Source organism: Ipomoea triloba, chromosome 1, assembly GCF_003576645.1.
Source record: "Ipomoea triloba cultivar NCNSP0323 chromosome 1, ASM357664v1".
Lineage (NCBI taxonomy): Eukaryota > Viridiplantae > Streptophyta > Magnoliopsida > Solanales > Convolvulaceae > Ipomoea > Ipomoea triloba.
The window spans coordinates 19603973-19624940 of record NC_044916.1 but is presented as its reverse complement, the minus strand read 5'-3'; positions in this window follow the sequence as shown (position 1 = coordinate 19624940).

Here is a 20968-nt window from a genome sequence, read left to right as displayed (position 1 = left end):
CAAAAAGTTTACTCTTTGAATAAACTTGGAAGTACCCTACCTTGACCTCTAAAATTTAAAAAAAAAAAGTTGCATGCTTGTGTGGTATTCACCTCATATTGTGAAAAAACCTTAGTTAAGGATCTCTCGAATTGGGAGTGTGCAACCCCTAATTTCAGAAAGATAAGATTAAGCGAAGCCCGGAATTGAATAATCATAGAATAGAACATGGGGCAAAAGGAGAGCTTTCTGTGAGTATCGAGTGAAATATCCCTGTTTCCCTAAGAAAAAGGCATGAGGGGTTGTCAATCGGAGAAATGAGTAGAAAAGGCAATAAGGCCAATCCCCGAGATAAGATACGAGGAAAACCATCTTGCTAGGTGGTGAACAACCATAGTCTTCTAATACACAAATGTTATATCTGAAGTCGGTTGTTCACTATAAAATGGCCCTAGGAGATGAGAAAATTGAGATGAGGGAAGCCGCTTCGCTAGGATTGGAGCACCCATTGCAGTGCCTTCGAAAAAAGCATGGAACTCCATGTGAAGTCGGGTTGCTTGACGATGTTACCCTGGGAAGTGAGAAAAATGAGTAACCGCCCAAGCCACTAGCGGAGAGAGGCCCATGGATCTATTTTCACTTACTTTTATGTTGGGCTTTGGCGATAAGGGAGGTCGATTGATTAGGTTTTGTACATCGTTCCCACTAGGGGGATCAGCTTAAGGCCTTTGCACAATGAGAGGTGAATGAAATTTCGGACTGTATGCTTGAAATTGTGAAAACTAACTAACTGTCCAACCTGTGACCTTGAGGGGTTTCGCTTTGTTTGAATATTCATAGTAGTGTATGGCACATTTGTATCATTCCTTGAAGATATTGTGAAGGATTTCACATATCCTGGTAGATTGTATTTTGAATGAATGAGTAACTTTGAGCATACCTTTAGCTTAGATACTTTTGGCATCTAAAATGAGAAGGTCTTTGAATTGACAATTTGCTCGTGGACGAGCAATCTAAAGTGTGGAAACTTTGATAGACGCCAAAAGTACCTATTTTTCTATAACTTATTAAGTTGTTTTCTTGTTAAAAATAAGTCTTAAAGAGTGCAATTACGTTTTTTCACGCTATTTTACTAATAAATTGCAAATGAGTCTTGTGTGGAGTGTTTTGAAGAATGCCACAGGAATGAACGCCGAATCTATCCACATGGGAGCATACAAAGACCAAATCGGAAACAACAAAAGGAAACGAAATGAAGAACCCACGCCCACGAGCCTCACACGCGTGTGAGCTGGCGTGAAATCATTCCAGAGAGCTCCCACGCCAGTCCACACGCGTGTGGCAGACGTGGGGCGGCACCAGAAAACCTGCGCGATGTTTTAGTATTTAAGGGGCATTTCAGCTAGGTTTAGGGAGTCTTTTGTCACATTTTCTATTTTACATTTTTAGGTTAGGTTTAGATAGGATTAGGAAGAGAGGAGAAGCTCCTTGGAGAAGAGAACTAGATCTCCATAGCCTTGAAGATCTTTTGGGTAACTTCTTTCATTAAAGATTTGTTTTCTCTTTGGCTTCCTCTTACTTTTCCTTTTTCCTTAAAGTGGTTTGCTTTATATATTGCTCTTGTAGATATGTTTTTCTATTTTGATGCTTTGATGTTATTGAAGCCTATGAGAGGCTAATCCCTAGTATAGGGGCTAGATTGATTGGATGATTGGTGTTCATGATCTAAATTGATAATGAGTTTGATTTCTTTGGGGAATGTTGAATCTGTGTGTATGTTTTTGTATGATCTTGTTGGATCGAGGGCCCCGATCTCTCCAAGAGTATAGGATCATCTCTTTGGCGAGATATCGCAAAGAGATGTAGCCCACTACTCACATCTCCCGCTCTCAATCTGAGAAGATGAGATCCGGAGGGAACTTGTAGACAAGGTGTTTGATAAAATTCCCCAACCGACTGAGGATTGGGAGCTTGAGTGTGACGCCACTCAAGACTATGTTTCGAGCTCCTTCAATCATGACTCAATAGAAATCAATACTCTACTTTACACCTCTAACCAATCTCCATGATATCTTAGCCCCATCCGCCTTTATTTCCCTTTGTTTATCTCTTTATTTCACTATCCCTTATCCTCTTAACAAATCCTTTTTATCAAAATCCACATGACCCATCTTAATGTTATTCCAAACCAACCAAGGTAGCAAAGCTGTATATTCTCCAATTTGTCATCCACGAGAGATACGACACTCGGGGAGTTTATGACTCTTCGTTTTAGCACTTCCATATCATATCCACTTTCACTCACCCTCACCCCATACTAACACCACGTCAAGCATCTTGAGTCCTCGCCATTCCCTGTATAGCATGTAACGGAGAAGTGAAAGCGGAAGAGGTATTGACAATTACCTCAGAAGATTCCGAGCTCTTGGACGCTTCGGCAATGTGATCATGACTGTCCTTGGGAGGTGCTTCCATGTTTCCACCTTGAGCCAGGACGAGTTCATGTCCTTCAACACATTTGAGTTCGTTGGATTCGTCGGTCGAGGAGGGTAAGTCTTCGGGACTAACACTTCGGGATGCTTCCATGTTTTCATCCGGAGTGAAGTCTGGAAAAACTTCTACCTCAACATCGACGAGATTTAGATCTTATGTGATCATCTGTTCATCAACGATTTGCAAGCCATCATGATTCGCACCTCGAGATGCTTCCATGTTTTCATCTCGGGCTGAACTAGGACTTTTGCATAACTTGTTGTTCCAAAGATTCAGTGGGTGCAGACTTGGTCTCATCAGATTGGGGCTGATTAAATTTATCATTGGCATGATCAGTCTGTTCACCCGAACTTGGATTGACAACGGCTCGGGATGCATGGGAAGGAGGAACTCCATTTCCAGATGGATCGTCATTGTTATCGTCATCATCATCCTTCCTATCGTTTTGGCCACGGCATCCTTCATTTGGATTGGAGTCCGAATCCTCATCCTCAACATTGGCTTCATCAGGTAGACGGCTCGGTCCAACATCAGGTCTGAGATCCCTCATCTCTGTCTATGCTCGAGAGATATTATGGATCTTGGCAATTTTCATGTCTTCTATCATAAGGCGTTCCCGAGGTGTTCGGTAGCCAACATTGAGATCGACAATCTTGCCAAATCGAGTTGTTTTACCTTGAAGCTTTTCAGCAAAGACTCTTTCAATTTCATCCGATCTTGTTGCATCAAAAATTGATCGTGTACCCATCCAATCCAATGCCCATTCTTCCTCTTCGACCATTTCACTAATGGTACTGGCAATAACTCGAAGGCTTGACATTCTCCATTCCTGCCAGTTATAGACGCGAGCAAGTTCTTGCCTTAGAATTTCTTCATGAGAGGGTAAAGCAGCAAATGCTTCGGCAAGGGGCGTCTCATCATTAGATTCCTCATATGCAAGTTGTTGAGCCAAAGCTGCATCGGCATTGATTTGTTGAGAGATATGATCAGGATGGATGGTGAGCCGCTGGAATGATTCGGGTATCTCAGTCTCAGTTGCTTCAGAGGAGATTTCCTCATTCTGAACAGTTGACACATATGGCCATTGCTACCTCGGTTTGTTTGAATAACGTTAAGATTGAGCATATGGATATTGGTACAAGGAAGTGTTAAGAGGGCAAAGGTTGATAAAATAAAGAAGTAAACACATGGAAATAAAGACGGATGGGGCTAAGATATCATGGAGATTGGTTCAAGGCGCAAGGTAGAGTGTTGATTTCTTTTGAGTTATGGTTGAAGGAGCTTGGAACATTGTCCTGAGTGACGTCACACTCAAGCTCCCGATCCTCAGTCGGTTGGGGAATTTCATCAAACACTTTGTCTACAAGTTCCCTCCGGATCTCATCTTCTCAGATTGAGAGCTGGAGATGTGGGTAGTAGGCTACATCTCTTTGCGATATCTCGTCAAAGAGATGATCCTATACTCTTGGAGAGATCGGGGCCCTCGATCCAACAAGATCATACAAAACATACACACAAATTCAACATTCCCCAAAGAAATCAAACTCATTCATCAAATTAGATCATGAACACCAATCATCCATTCAATCTAGCCCCTATCCTAGGGATTAGCCTCTCATAGGCTTTAACAACATCAAAGCATCAAAATAGAAAAACATATCTACAAGATCAAGATAAAAAGCAAACAACTTTAATGAAAAGGAAAAGCAAGAGAAATTCAAAGAGAAAACAAGTCTTTAATGAAAGAAGTTACGCAAAAGATCCCCAAGGTGTGAAGATCCAAGTTCTACTCTCTAAGGAGCTTCTCTTCCTCTTCCAAGTCCTATCTAACCTATCCTAAATTTTAAGAATGAAAAATGAGACAAAAGACTCCCTAAACCTAGCTGAAATGTCCCTTAAATACTAAAACATCGCGCAGATTTCTGGTGCCGTCCCACGTCTGCCACACGCGTGTGGACTGGCGTGGACAGTTACTGGAATATTTCCATGCCAGCTCACACACGTGGTGAGGCTCGTGGGCGTGGTCCCTTCATTTTCGTTTCTTTTGTTGTTTCCGGTTTGGTCTTCGTGTGTTCCCATGTGGATTGATTCTTCTTTTCAATGGTTTATGCTCTCTTTTGGTTGATTTCAGCCTTCATTCCTAAGGAAATTCTTCAAAACATTCCACACAGAACGCATTTGCAATTTGTTAGTAAAATAGTATATAAACACGTAATTGCACTCTCTAAGACTTGTTTTTAGCAAGAAATCAACTTTATAAGTCATAGATAAATAGGTACTTTTGGCGTCTATCAAAGTTTTCACACTTTAGATTGCTCGTCCTCGACCAAATTATACATTCAAAACCTTCTCATTTAGAAGCCAAAAGTATCTATACCAAATATATGCTCAATGATAAACATTCATTCAAAACACAATCTACCAGGAGATGTGAAATGCTTCACAATATCTTCAAGGAATGATAAAAATGTGCCATACACTGCTATGAATATTCAAACAAAGCGAAACCCTTGTCGGTCACAAGTTGGACAGTTAATTAGTTTTCACAATACCAAGCATGCAGTCCAAAATTTCATTCACCTCTCATTGTGCAAAGGCCTTAAGCCATTACAAGAAATTTCACATTTTGTGACAACAGAAGTTGTCACTAAAACTACCAATTTTGGTCACTATTGAAATTAGTGACCAATTTTTGAAGTCGTCACCTATCGTCACTATATCCTCCGTCACTATTGTAATAGTGACGACTTTTGAAAAGTTGTCACAATTACTCAGACTTTTGTGACAATGTTTGCATACACTAAAAGTAGTATTTGAGTGATACCAATAGTGGTCACAATAAATGTACAATTTGTGACCTAATATATTATTACAAAAAATTGATTTAATGACAACTAAAATCGTTGCAATTAATTATTTTATTGTGACAACACTTTAGTCACAATAATTGTACTTAATTGTGAGAACGATTGTTGATGCAAAAAGAATATTAGTGACCTAAAAAATAGTTACAAATAATTATTTTATTGTCACAACAAATATAATAACAAATATTATATTTAGCATCATTTTTCTTTAGTGTTTTAGGCAAATACCCAAAACACCATTAATATTTTAATTTTTGTAAAAATAATTGCTTCCTGAGAAGCCTCAGGCTTCACTAATAATAATGAAGCCTGAGGCTTCTATTCTCTAATTTTCCTGCCAATATAAGGGGCGTTGAGCTCCCCTTTTAATGAGGGAGCTCAACGCCCCCTTGTTATTGCTTTTCGATGTGGGATCTTTGATCCCACATCACATTTCTTTTTTTTTTTTAATTATTATTATTATTATTATTATTTATTAACTACAATAAGAAATATTTGACTATAGTTAATATTTTAAATAATTAATTTTTTGGTAATGTACATAAGTAACAAAAAGATTAAACCTGTTCAATAATTTGCTCAATAACAAAAAGAGTAAACTTGTTACATAATCAACTAAATTAAACTAGTACTTTGATTGTTTCAATTAATTGGTTGAATTAATCAATATTTTATTATGTATAATATTTTTATATTATATATATTTGATACAACCATCTTGTATACAAAAATTGTACTAAGAGGATGACTCTTAATATACAAATAATAGGCTAATGTGGTTAGGAGTAACAATTCAATTAATTTGATTAATTTTGAAACAAACTAACTGAATTTTTATTTTGAGAAATTGTTATTTAATAAATCAAACTAAATTATACTTTAACTAATTCGATTAATTGGTCCATAAACAAAGTTTTATTATATATAATTTATTTTATATTATATATTTGATATAATAACCATATTGTTAAAATTGTGCTACATTGGATGACTCTTAATGTACAAAAAATTGGCTATTGTCGTTAGGGTAGTAATTCGATTCATTTGATTAATTTTGAATCAAATTTAGAGATGAATACACCGTATTGATAGAAGAACGTAACAAGCAATCCCTAGGAATGACATTCTTAGTAACAAATAATTACCTGTCACAATTATCATAAATTAGTGACAAAACTTGAAACCAACACAATTATTGTCATAATTTAGTAATTTTGTTATGAAATTATAGAGCGTCACAAATATTTGTAACAATTTCGTCACAAAAAAGACACTATTAGTGATAATAGTATTTTTGTTCTCACAATTGTTTCTCATTTATAATGGTACTAACCAATTGTATTTTTATTGACAAAATAAGTTGTCACAAATATTATAAACAAGAGTGACCAACATCTATTTGTCACAAAAAGTATTAAAATTTGTGTCAACATTATATTTTGTCACAATTACATTCGTTCCCGCCAAAATTATAATGCCGCCAAAATGCACATACATTTAGTGACAACAAATAGTGACAACGTATGTTATGACACTATTATTCTAGTAATAGTGACAACTTATTCGTAACAAATACTTACTTGTCACAATTACCATACTATCAGTGACCAAAAAAATGTTATCATAATTATGCCACACAATAGTGTCAACTTATTTTTTTGGTCACAAAAACTGTATTATTTGTGACTAAATTATAAAGTGTCACAAAAAAATTGTCACTAAATCTCTTCATTCTTGTAGTGAGCTGATCCCCCTAATGGGAACGATGTACAAAACCTAATCAATCGGCCTCCATTATCGCCAAAGCCCAACGTAAAAGTAAGTAAAAATAGATTCATGGGCCTCTCTCCGCCAGTGGCTTGGGCGGTAACTCATTTTTCTCACTTCCTAGGGTAACCTCGTCAAGCAACCCGACTTCACATGGAGCTCCATGCTTTTTCGAAGGCAGTGCAATGGGTGCTTGAACCCTAGCGAAGCGGCTTCCTTCATCTCAATTTTCTCATTTCCTAGGGTCATTTTATTGTGAACAACCGACTCCAGATATAACATTTGTGTATTTTAGAGACCATGGTTGTTCACCACCTAGCGAGATGGCTTTCCTCGTATATTATCTCGGGGATTGGCCTTTTTGCCTTTTCTACTCATTTCTCCGAACAACAACCCCTCATGCCTTTTACTTTGGGAAGCAGGGATATTTCACTCAATGCTCACAGAAACCTCTCCTTTTGCCCCATGTTCTATTTTATGATTATTCAATTCCGGGCTTCGCTTAACTTATCTTTCTGAAATTAGGGGTTGCACACTCCCACTTCGAGAGATCCTTAACTAAGGTCTTTACAAAATATGAGGTGAATACCACACAAGCATACAATTTTTTCAAATTTTTAAAGGTCAAGGTAGGGGTACTTCCAAGGTTATTCAAAGAGTAAACTTTTTGGCACAGATTCAACATTCTCCAAAGATAGAATGAATAACAACACATACTTGTGGCTTGATTATCTTTCAAACAGATGAGATAGAGCTTTTAATTAAGATTTTCATTTCAAGCACAACTATTTCCACACTTTAGACTAAACATCGTCCTCGATGTTGACTTAGAATTTAATAAAATAGAGAAACAACAAAACATGCATTTAATAAATAACGGGTTGCCTCCCGCTCAGCGCTACGTTTAACGTCCTTAGCCCGACGAAAATGTCATGAAGATTGTGCTACTCATTGTGACACCCCGAAATTTATTCACCATTTTTGTTACAAAATGATTTTTAGCCAAAAATTTTCTAACTATTCATTTTTCAGAAAATTTCAACTCGGCGCAGTCCGAAAGATTTATTCGGTAAACATACTTCCCGAACTCCGTTTTACCTGAAATTTTTATTTTAGAACCCAAACCTATAGTACTTGATATCCTTAAAAAGTTTTGGTCATTTGGATATTTGAGTAAACACAGAAAATTACGTTTCTGTCCTTGGCAGTGTGCTGTCCAGAATTTTTCTCTCTGGACTAGTTTTGGAAAAAAATTCGAAAACCATACTTATACTACTCCGATCATTATGAAATTTTTCGAAAACCATACTTATACTACTCCGATCATTATGAAATTTTATATGAACCATACTTATACTACTCCGATCATTATGAAATTTTATATGTAGCATACTTATACTACTCCGATCATTATGAAATTTTATATGTAGGTTCTAGACTTTACTCCGATCATTATGAAATTTTATATGTAGGTTCTAGACTTTCTTAACTACATAATGAAATTTTATATGTAGGTTCTAGACTTTCTTAACTACATAGTTGAAGAAAATGGTATCAAAATACCTTACCAAATACTCCCAATAATATTTTTAATCCGGATCCAGTGTTCTGCCAATTTCTTTCTACCAGCACATGTATTCTTCAATTTGATACCAATTATTTGACTGATATCATCTATGTTTTAATTTTATTTTGTCTCTTCTAGAACCTAGGCAGCCACCCTATTGTCCCTAAATTATTTTCTACCGTAACTTTATCTGATTTATCCCCTAACTGGCAAGGGAAGTCTTATTCTTCAAGATTTACCATAGCATTGTGACAAGTGTCATTCCTTCTAGCCACATGCTAATATTAAAATAATTTTTGGAGATGATCTAAATAGAAACTTGATCTCCAAGTTTCTTCTTTCTTCCCTTATAAGAAACAATGTAACTTTTTCTCCAAGCTTCCTCATCCTAATCTTATAAGGGAAAATATATAAGCTTGATCATTTTATTTTTCCCCATTGTGACCGAAATATTGGAGAGGAAAGAGAGAGAGAAAACTTCATCTTCTTCCTTGAATTCAAGAGCTTCCATAGCCAATTTCTTCATCAAGATCATCATCTATTCGGTAAAATTCCATTTTTTATTCGGTTAAAAGCCTTGTTTTCTTCCCTAGAACCTAACTATAGGTTAAGATTTCCTAAAATTGATGATATGTTTTGCCTAGGAATTTTTGGTGAAAGATTTGAGTAGAGGATCAAAATCCTTCTTGCAAAAAGTACTACAACCAAGAGGTAAGAAATCCCTTAAGTTGGTTTTGTCACTTAAGATTTGATGATTGATAGTTGAGATAGGGATTTATGAGCCTTGTGTTGAAAAATATGGATATACTTACATATGTGTACTCATAATAATTATGGAGATGATAGTAGAGGTGTTTGCCATTGCGTTGTTCACACTGTCCAGGACTGGCCGTGTGTGCGGACGCAGGGCCGGACGCGCGTCCACCGTGCTTCCGGGCTGGGTGAAGAGTGGCAGAATCGGTGGACGCGGTACTGGACGAGCGTCCACTAGGCGTCCGATGGTGCGGATGTGTAAGCTTTGATTATTGTTATTGATGTTTAGATGAGGGGGTTGTAATGATCTTAAGAGATTATCATGAATATGAAGGTTATAGACATAAGCTATGACGACAGATTAAATGGTGATTATGATAATGAAGGTTATAGACATAAGCTATGCCAGATTAAATGGTGATTATGATAATGAAGGTTAGAGATATGAATATGATGATCTAATGGTGTAAGCCTTGATTATTGTTATTGATGCTTAGATGATAGGGTTGTAATGAACCTAAGAGGTTATTACGAGAATGATGATGATGATGTTATAGCATGTTGATACATGGGTTATGAAAGGGTGATGAAGTTAGGATGGTTATTACTGATGATTGTAATGATGAGAGATAGTAATTAGAGCTTAATTAAGGATTACTTGATGATGATGTAAATATTTGTTAGCGATGAACTAATTATTGGTTATGATGTGGTTAATAATGGGGATAGATTGACATTAAAGATGGATTAACAGTGGAGTTCAGGAGGTAATTAAGCTTTAATTATAGTGATTAAGGACTGATGATAGTTATTAAGGTTGAATGACTGGATGAATAGATTAAATGGTGTTTATTTTGAGAGATTGAAATTATTTCCTTGGTAATTATTATGAGATATTGGAATTATTCCTTTGGAATTTACTTTGAGAGTTGGGAATCTCTCTATTGGTGAATAAGTTATGGTTTAAAGGAATTTTGAGTGGTGATGATATTGTGATATATATTGAGGAAATTGTTATATGGAAAAGTTAAGATAAGGATATTATTATGATATGTATTGAGGAAATTGTTATATGGAAATATTGAGATAAAGATTGTATATGGTGAATCTTGAGGAAATAGTTGTTGAACGGTTTTGGATTAGGGTTAGGCAATGACTTTACCTCTTAGAAATTTATACATACTTGGGTGTGCGATTTCCTCAAGTTATATTTCTAATGGTGTTGATGATGGTGGAAGTTGTTGATGACGATGATGACAAGAATAACCATCTATTATTAGTTAATGGTGGAAACCATGATTATGGATTACCGATGAGGATTGGATTGTAATAGGGACTGAAATTCATGATAAGGAACAAGGTTAAGGATGTTGATATTAATGGTGCTATGAATCGGTTGATTCATAAATGGTTGACTATGGGTTCGTACTATTATAATAATAGTATTGAGAATGGATATACGTAGTGTTAGTAGAATATATAAGTGTATACCTAGGTGGATGGATTTCAAGTATGAGACGTGAAGTATATCCAAAATGTTTATAAAAACTTACGTTGAAGAACGTATGCTATTTTGGTTGCCAAAACCTTATTTTTGAGGAAAACACCACTTTTAATGTGTGTGTACCTTACGTGAGAAAGATGAGAAAATGATGTTTGAAAAGCCTGCGGGTACTGAAAGTATTTTGAAAATCCCTCATGAGCTAATGAGGTAGACAATTTCAAGTATTGGGCTCGAATGAGAAATATGCCCAAAAGAAATGATTTGAGAAAGAAAAAAAAACTGAAGGAAGGATCATGTTTTCAAAACCTTAGTTTCTAAAGTAAGTTGAGGAGGACCTTGATTGACCCACGGGTGGCTTTAAGTGCCATTGCCCAGAGGTCGTTGTGTTATATTGTATGATCATTCATACTGCAGGACGAAGTCTATTCGTCGTTGTGTTATATTGTATGACTAGTTCATACTGCAGGGCAAAGTCTATTCGCCAGGTACTATATAACTCGTAGGATGAGGTATTCCTATGGGGGTGTGCACACTTAAAGTATAGTTACTCTAGAAGTCCGGGGAGGTGTCGTTTTAACGGACCTGGCTAGGCCAGCTAGGAATCATTTTAACGAACCTTGTGTCCAGGGGATCAGCGTTAGACCGGGTGATGACCACTGACCCCGAGTTCGATGATCCAAGTGGTCAGAGAAGGAGTTATGAGAATACTCCAAAGGCCTCACGCTTGCTAATATGAAGCTAAGGAAGTTTTAAAGATGAGAAAAGGGTTACTCTGTAACGACCTTGAGAAAGAAATGATTTTGTCTTAAGAGACATGTTGATTTTAGTTCACTAATCACTTTTTGTGCAAGTCCTCGTTGTTAATTTATTTACAGGAGAAATCTCATCAAATGAGTAAAAGTTACAAAACTCTCTTATACGTGTTTTGAAAACCTTTGTTGAATGTTGGGTGACCATGGATGTTCTTACTTAGCCGTCGTGCTAACTACACTTCAACGTGTTTTTAATAGATGTTGTCTAGTGTGGGCTCTTGTAGCCCGATGAGCGCTAAGAGCTCATCTGAGTTGTGTTTCCAGTGTTGGACTATAATGAGTATGTGCAGTTCCTGCTTGATGATGACCCCGACGCTCCCTGATAAGCACCAAGAATAGCACTTATAAGGGGTCTTTATTAGATTAAAATCACATCGTTTTGGCATCCAATTACAACAATTGCATGCATTTCAGCTCAAATGCGATTAGTTTCCTCTAACAACATTTCTAGAAAGAGTTTTGAAGCATTTTACAGGTTGGAAATGGATTTGAAGCTAAAATGGAGCAAAAAGATGAACAAGCCAGGATGCAGTAACGCCCCACGCCCCCCTCACACGCGTGTGACTGGGCGTGGAATCATTCCAGAGAGCCCACACGCCACTCACACGCGTGTGAGCACTCGTGGTCGGGCCAAGGGTTATTTTGGGAAAGTTGTCCCTTTTCTTTATCACCTATATAAATCTCTTTTTGTCCAAAACCTAGGGAGGAAGAGGCTTAGATCAGAAAATTGATAGAATAGGATAGTTAGATGTAGAGGGTTTTCTCCCCTCTTGGGGGAAAATTCCTTTCATTCATAGATAGAGTAGATTAAGGGCAAGAAGGAAGATTGGGATTCAAGATCAAGGTTGTAAGGCCCCCTTTTCCAAGGGGTGGTAACCATTCTCTTTAATTTCTAATCCTATACTTGTTTCTTTGAATTTCCTTTCCCTTTTCTTGTTTCTTATTATGCTAGAGAAGATTAGAAAGGGGATTGGTGGCCCCATGAAAGATCTATGTGGATGTTTGATATTATTGCTATAATTTGTGAATTGCTTGCTTGTTGGATGTTGAACTTGTGTGGATGATGTTCTTTAAGCTTTGTGCCTTTTGTGGCCACATTAGGTATTAAACCCAAAGGAAGTGAGTGTGTGCGCGATAGCGGCCACTCACGAGTCTCACTCACCCACATCTCCGCTCTTAGTTCGAAAGAACAAGATCCGAGAGGAGTGGTAGACAAAGTGTTTGATGAAATGCCCCAACCGAATGACGATGTGGGAGTCCAAAGTGTGACGCCACTTGGTAGTGTGCCATGAACTCCCTAGTCTATTCCGCAATTTGCGTTCATAAAACCATCCAAAGATAAACCACATAGAAAAGCCTAAAGCCCCAATCTCCACTTTACTTTTCTTTACTATACACAACATTTTGTTAACCTTCCCCTTCTCACAAATGAACCAATTCATAGCCATTCCCGTAACTCTTTTCCTTCAACCTCTTAGATGCCATCACACCCATTCGATTCCCATTCGCCATCCTTGAGAGACACGACACTCGGGGAGTCTTGACTCTTCGTTTTACCATCTTCACGTACACATTCACTCACCCCATACAAAACACAGCTTGTCAAATTGGCGCCGTTGCCTGGGATGGCAAACGGTTTCGAATAGTGTTGACATCTTAGAAGTAGAATTTTAAGAGTTCTTGAATTGCTTTCTTTTTGTTATTTCGTTTTCTTATTTTTGTTATTTTGCTTGAAGAAGTGAGCTTCTATTATATTGAATATCTTGTGCTCACTTGCAACTACTTTTAGTTGCAAAATTATTTGTTGTTGGCTAAGCTATTGTGCAGGAAATTTTTCTCTATCAAATCGATTGAAGCTTGCCAAAGAGTGCTAAAATGAATCCCCATGATTACCCACATCATGGAGGACAATCCTATACAAATCCTCAACCCCAACCATATCCCTATTACCCCCATCCCACCTATACTTACCTTCCACCCACATACCACTACCCACCTCCATACCCTTACCCATTTCCACACCACCATTTACCACCTCCATATCCATATCCATTTCATACACCCAATCACCAACCATACCCATTTGAAACACCATCTCCACCTTTCCAAGAAAATTACTCTTCACAACCACCCAATTTTCAAGAAATTGACTCACTAAGCTCCAAAGAAATATCCCAAAACATAGAGAGTAAGCTCGTGCGAATAATGAAACAACTCGACCCAAGCTAGACTCCCGAGTCTAATTCATTCCCTACTTCCCACCTCCATCACAAATTCATCAAGAAAACAATACTACCCATTTCTTTGAAACACCACCCTCTTCCCATTATAATACCCATACAAATCCGTGTAATTCTTTCCCACCGGCCACCGATGAGATTGAAATTTTAAAAGCAAAAATAGACGAATTTACAAGGATGGCCAAGGAGGATACGGCTAAACTAAAAGCCGAAATCAAGAGTGAACTAAAGGAATATCTCGCTACCCTCCGGGAGGAAGGACTTCCACTAGAAAAAGTTGAAACGAAGATGCTATCTATGATGGAGGAGCTCATGAAAATGAATGATTTCCGAGCTAACTCTACCATCATAGATGACATCCCCACTTTGGAAGCCCATCCAAGGATTGTACAAGAGGTTGAAGAAGCGCAAAATGCTAAGGAAGTGAAGAGTTTCGAAGGAGTAGAGGATTGTTACGCCCCGGTGCTTGAAGAAGTTCCAATCTTCGAATTGGAAAATCAAAAGGAGGTAGAGATGGAGTGTGAGGATGAAGACATTGAGACGGTATGGGAAGAAGAAGAGCCAAAGTGTGGTAAGATTCCTAATCCTTCTTGCATTAATATTCTTGAAAATCCTGTTGCTCTTTTTGAAAACACCCTTGACACTTGTGTGAATGACTCCCTTTGCACTAATATTTTCACTACATATGATTATGATTGCTTTAAATTTCGGGAGGATGATTCCATGGAAAATTTTGATATATTGACTAATGATTGTAAGGATTCCACCTTGTTTGCTAATGATTATGATTGCTTTAACTTTTCGGAAGATGAATCCTTTGTCATGGGTGAAAGAGAGTTGATGAGTGAGGGGGATGATGCTTCGTTTTACTCATGTGAGAGTGAGAGTAGTCTTTGGGAAGATGAGAGAAGGGAAAGTGAGGAAGAGATGGTAGAAAATGATAGGATTTTCACATTTGATCTTATGGAGAAAGTTGAGTGGAGAGAGTTGACCACACTCGAGATTAAGGAAGGGAGTGTGGAGATATGGTTTGAAACAACTAAGAAAATCTTTAGGGGGGAAAGAGAGAAAAAAAGAAAGGAAGTAGACACCATCCTAGAAAAGTTAAGGAGGGTGTTTGATACTACAATTTTTCCAAACATGTTTGCTGTTCTTCCTTTATTTACGTGGGTATTCAAGGATGTTTCCCACCTTGGGACATTCCTTGAAGCAAAGTTTCACGGGACGCTTGGTAAGGTCCCTAAATCTGTGTGCCTTGAAGGATAGGCCACATTATGTCTGGCCAGGAGACATTAAACCACGGCGCACTTGGGAGGCAGTCCCAATGTTATCTTACTTCTTCTTGAAATTTTTCTTATTCTCTATAGTATGTTTTACTTAGTTTTATTTCAATAATATTTCTATAACCTCTGTTGAGCTAACAAGTATAGATTCAACAACCGAGAGTTATAAATTGCCCGCAATCAATCGACGAACATCATTGCTAACCAAGGGAGAAAGGGAAACCGAGGTAGGCTTTCGCACAACACGCCTCCACGCCACCACCACGCGTGTGGCTAGGCGTGGAAAATTTCCAGAGAGCCTCCACGCCGCTCATACGCGTGTGAGCAGGCGTGGGAATTAACCAGAGAGCTCCCACGCCTACCACCACGCGTGGTAGTGTGCGTGGACGGGCACCAGACTTTTCGCGGATTTTCGCGCGAAGTGGTTTAAAACCCTTTCCTTGCTTCATTTCTTCCCCACCACGAGCAAGAACTCTCCCAAGCTGAAAATATACACTTTCTAAGCATTTCCTTCCAAGTCTCTCAACTTTTCTCAAAGATTCTAAGTCATTTCTAAGGTATGAACATACTCTTCCTTGCTATTCATTTGTTTAATGAAGAACTTGTTCTAGTTTGAAGAATATATCCATGGGTTTTTCTTGTATGACATTTTTCTTGAGATATATTGTTATGAGATGACTTGATAGACTTATATTATGCCTACATTGCTTCTATAGACTAGAAATTTCATGTTTTAACATCTCTTTGTGACTACATCTTGGATTGCTTGATTTGGGTTTTCTCTTGTCATGATGAGATCCTTGTTGATATAGTAAGCATGATGGGTAAAGTTTGCAACTTTCCTACTCTATATGCACTACATTGCTATATTCTACTAGTTAGATGGTCCAATTTTAACTTTCATGAAACTTCCATTTTTCAACCTTGAGCTAGTCTAGAGGTAGAAGATGAAGTTGACCATGTGTTGACCTTTTGACTATGAAATGAGTGTGGAATGTTATGAGCTAATTCTTGCATGTAAAGGATAGAATTGTTGATGGATATCAAAATGTTGGTTGCATGCATTGAATCCTTATGATTTCTTTTTAAGATATGTGCAATATTGTTCATAATCAATGTTTAAGTTTGGCAAGTGTTTTTCCTTGTGTTGCTTTGATTACCTATGATTTAGGAAAAGATGTCTTCGCCATATGAGCTTGCACAACAAATTGCTCAAAGGCTACAGAGAGGGAAAGCTCCCACAAATGAAAACAATGCCAGGGACACTAACAATCGTTACATAGAAGTACCCACTGGAACTCAAATTCTGCTGATGACTGCTACCATGCTGGGACGGTATAGGCAATTGTTAAACTACCCTATTGTGCAATGGAGGTATGTGGATTTGAGAGTACTGGAGGATTATGAGTGCAAATATGGACTAGAGAGGTTGATTGCAGAGCCATATTGGAACAACCTGCTAAGCTGGAGATAGGATACTTTTATCCCTCTAGTACATGAGTTCATCGCAAGCTTGAAAGTTGATGGAATGGCTGGAGATCTCTACAGCCCCACCATCCAGTTTAGACTCTTCAACCAAGACTACAATATTTCGGCCAACCAGTTGAGAGTTCTCCTTGGATTTTATAATGAGGAAGACCAGTCAAAGCACTGGTACAGGAGACTGAGGCATGACATTGGAGACCGAGATATACCAAGAACATATTGGTCGAAAATTTCAAGGCAAGGAGTTAACTGGGAGGGGTCAAGAGTGAGAGTATCTCAGATTGTAAGGGAAGATTTAAAGGTTTTGTGGAAAGTAATCGCTCATTCTTTGGAAGGAAGGCCTGAGACTTACGACCGAGTCTCAAAGGTGGAACTGTTTATGCTTTGGAGCATGGACACCGGAAACTCGGTGAACATGAGCGCAATTTGTAGAAACTTGCTCGTTGCACAACAGCAAGAGTCAGCTAGGGCAATCTTCATAGGCCCCTTGGTAACAAGGCTATGTATTTCCTTGGGCAATCATATGAAAATGAATTGGTTTGAACATCGACTCCCAGGAGCACATGTAGTTCCTTTATCACCCGAGGACATTGCAAAACTTCGCCTGAGATAGCTAGCGCGAACAAGAATAGATGAGGAGATGGCGGATGATCACACAACCTCGCCCTTGACGTCCCCAGGATTCACTCCTTCTCCGACATCATTCAACTCCCAGTCTCTTTCGGAAATGTACTCGCCGCTAGACTATTCAATGTATTCACCACCACCAAGAGAGCCCGGACCGTCCATGCCCCCACCACAACCTGAAGAGCGAGACCCCAACTCCTCTACCTTCAACATTCCAAGCTGGTTCACCCAAGTAACTGATTGGAGATTCCTCCAGAATTTCCAATACCAATTGCACTTGGAGCAGATGCAAAAGTTGGATGAAATTTCAAGAGAGATTAAGGAAACCAGGAGAGCATAAAGGAAAGAAGAAACTGAAGAAGAAGAAAAGACAAATCTTGAAAAGATGATGACTTATGAACTGTTAACTCTAAACAATTGATTGTGGACAATCTTTTTATTTTCTGTTTATAACTTTACCTGCAATTCTGTTTATGTTTTATCTTGAACGTTTCGTCTAGCCAAAGATGTTAAACGTGGCGCTTATGGGAGGCAACCCACAAATAAAAGAAGAAAGGACCACTCCACCAACAACCATGAAGACCAATCTTGAAAGGGCAAACTCAGATTGCAAAACTTTTCTAAGGATACAAATTTTAAGTATTTCTTTTATCCTAATTCAATGCCTTGTTTTGGTTCGCTTTATTTTCTAGAATCGCAAATGAAGAGCTGCATGAAATTGTTGTGATAGATGTAGTTTGTTTGTTAGAACTGTTTAGCCCAATTCACAAAGTGTGGAAAAGGGGCATGTGTAGAACCCTTAAACATATATCCTTTTTCCTCCGTTCCCTATGGAAACATCGAGGACGATGTTTATTTCTAAGTGTGGAAATGGTGTATGCTTTTTGCTTCTTGAAACAGTTAAGTGATTAAGTGATAAGGTATAGGAACCTAGAGGGTGTGTTATTGTCAATACTATCTAGGAGGGCTCCTAACCTTGTGCCAAGAATTGAATGTCTTAAATATGCTTTGGAAGTTACACTTTGCACCAATTTGCACAATTGACCCACAAATTGAAAATTTTTATGTGTGTTTGCATGCCTTCACCTTGTATTTTGTTTGGACCTTAGTCAAGGATCACTCGAAGTGGGAGTGTAAACCCCTTGAGTTTTAGAAAGATAAGAATTGCGAAGCCCGGAAATTGAACTAAGTGAGCTTTGAGTGAAAACAATCCCTAATCCCTAGAAAAAGGCATGAGGGGTTGATATGGTGAAGCGTGAATAAAGGCTTTAAAAAGGGCCACTCCCAGAGATAAAATTTGAGGGAAGCCTTCTCGCTAGGAAGTGTTCAACCATAGTATTTGAATGCTATATCTGGAGTCGATTGTCCACTTTAAAATGTTCCTAGGAGAAGAGAAAATTGAGAGGAGGTGAGCCGCCTCGCTAGGATTCGGGCACCCATTGCACTGACCTACGAAAAAGCATGGATCTCCATGTGAAGTCGGGTAGTCCGATGACGTTATCCTAGGAGGTGAGAAAATAGAGTGATCGCCCAAGCCATGGCGATGAGCGGTCCATGTCCCTGCCCTCACTTATTTTAATGTAAAGGGGCTTTGGCGTTAGGTGAAAGTTGGCTAGGGGGTAAGCATCGTTCCCACTAGTCGGATCGGCTAGAGGCCCCTAGAAAATAAAAGGTGAAACCATTTTGTCACTTGCATGCTCGAAAGTGTGAACCAAACCTTTTTATGTTATCCCTATCTCCTGAGACTTAACTTCCTTATGCATATTTCTTACATTTGGTTGGCACGGGTTTAGCAGTCTTGGTAGATAGTGTAGGGGATTTCACCCGCTCAATTCCGAACATCTACACATCACTTGATCAGTTTAACCGTGAAGAGGAAAACTATCCTTGGTGCTTACATAATTAGGGCTTAGAAAAGTATGCTTGCTTGAGGACAAGCAAGGTTTAAGTGTGGAAAGTTTGATAAGCACCAAGAATAGCACTTATAAGGGGTCTTTATTAGATTAAAATCACATCATTTTGGCATCCAATTACAACAATTGCATGCATTTCAGCTCAAATGCGATTAGTTTCCTCTAACAACATTTCTAGAAAGAGTTTTGAAGCATTTTACAGGTTGGAAAGGGATTTGAAGCTAAAATGGAGCAAAAAGATGAACAAGCCAGCATGCAGTAACGCCCCACGCCCCCCTCACACGCGTGTGACTGGGCGTGGAATCATTCCAGAGAGCCCCCACGCCACTCACACGCGTGTGAGCACTCGTGGTCGGGCCAAGGGTTATTTTGGGAAAGTTGTCCCTTTTCTTTGTCACCTATATAAATCCCTTTTTGTCCAAAACCTAGGGAGGAAGAGGCTTAGATCAGAAAATTGATAGAATAGGATAGTTAGATCTAGAGGGTTTTCTCCCCTCTTGGGGGAAAATTCCTTTCATTCATAGATAGAGTAGATTAAGGGCAAGAAGGAAGATTGGGATTCAAGATCAAGGTTGTAAGGCCCCCTTTTCCAAGGGGTGGTAACCATTCTCTTTAATTTCTAATCCTATACTTGTTTCTTTGAATTTCCTTTCCCTTTTCTTGTTTCCTATTATGCTAGAGTAGATTAGAAAGGGGATTGGTGGCCCCATGGTAGATCTATGTGGATGTTTGATATTATTGCTATAATATGTGAATTGCTTGCTTGTTGGATGTTGAACTTGTGTGGATGATGTTCTTTAAGCTTTGTGCCTTTTGTGGCCACATTAGGTAGCAAACCCAAAGGAAGTGAGTGTGTGTGCGATAGCGGCCACTCACGAGTCTCACTCACCCACATCTCCGCTCTTATTTCGAAAGAACAAGATCCGAGAGGAGTGGTAGACAAAGTGTTTGATGAAATGCCCCAACCGAATGACGATGTGGGAGTCCAAAGTGTGACGCCACTTGGTAGTGTGCCATGAACTCTCTAGTCTATTCCGCAATTTGCGTTCATAAAACCATCCAAACATAAACCACATAGAAAAGCCTAAAGCCCCAATCTCCACTTTACTTTTCTTTACTATACACAACCTTTTGTTAACCTTCCCCTTCTCACAAATGAACCAATTCATAGCCATTCCCGTAACTCTTTTCCTTCAACCTCTTAGATGCCATCACACCCATTCGATTCCCATTCGCCATCCTTGAGAGACACGACACTCGGGGAGTCTTGACTCTTCGTTTTACCATCTTCACGTACACATTCACTCACCCCATACAAAACACAGCTTGTCACTCCCGGTTACGCTCCTGCTCCTCCTGCTCCTCCTACTCCGCCTTCTCCGAATTATACTGTCTAGAACAACTCCTTTTTTTTGTGTAAATATCTTTTGTAGCCTTAGTATGGCTAACAAGTTGTGAACAACTTAAACTTTCATGTTTTTGGGCCCAATGGGTCGATCCTTGTATATATAGTAGTAGCTAACCTAGCTACCTTCCTTTCTTCCCGCTGCAATATATACGTAAAGCTTTTGTCAAGTAGAAAGTGTGTGAAACAGTTTTCTTTCTTTAGCCTGTGCATCTAGAGTGGACTCTTTCTGGATTTGATTGGGTTCAATCTAGGTGTGGCGGTAACCACTCC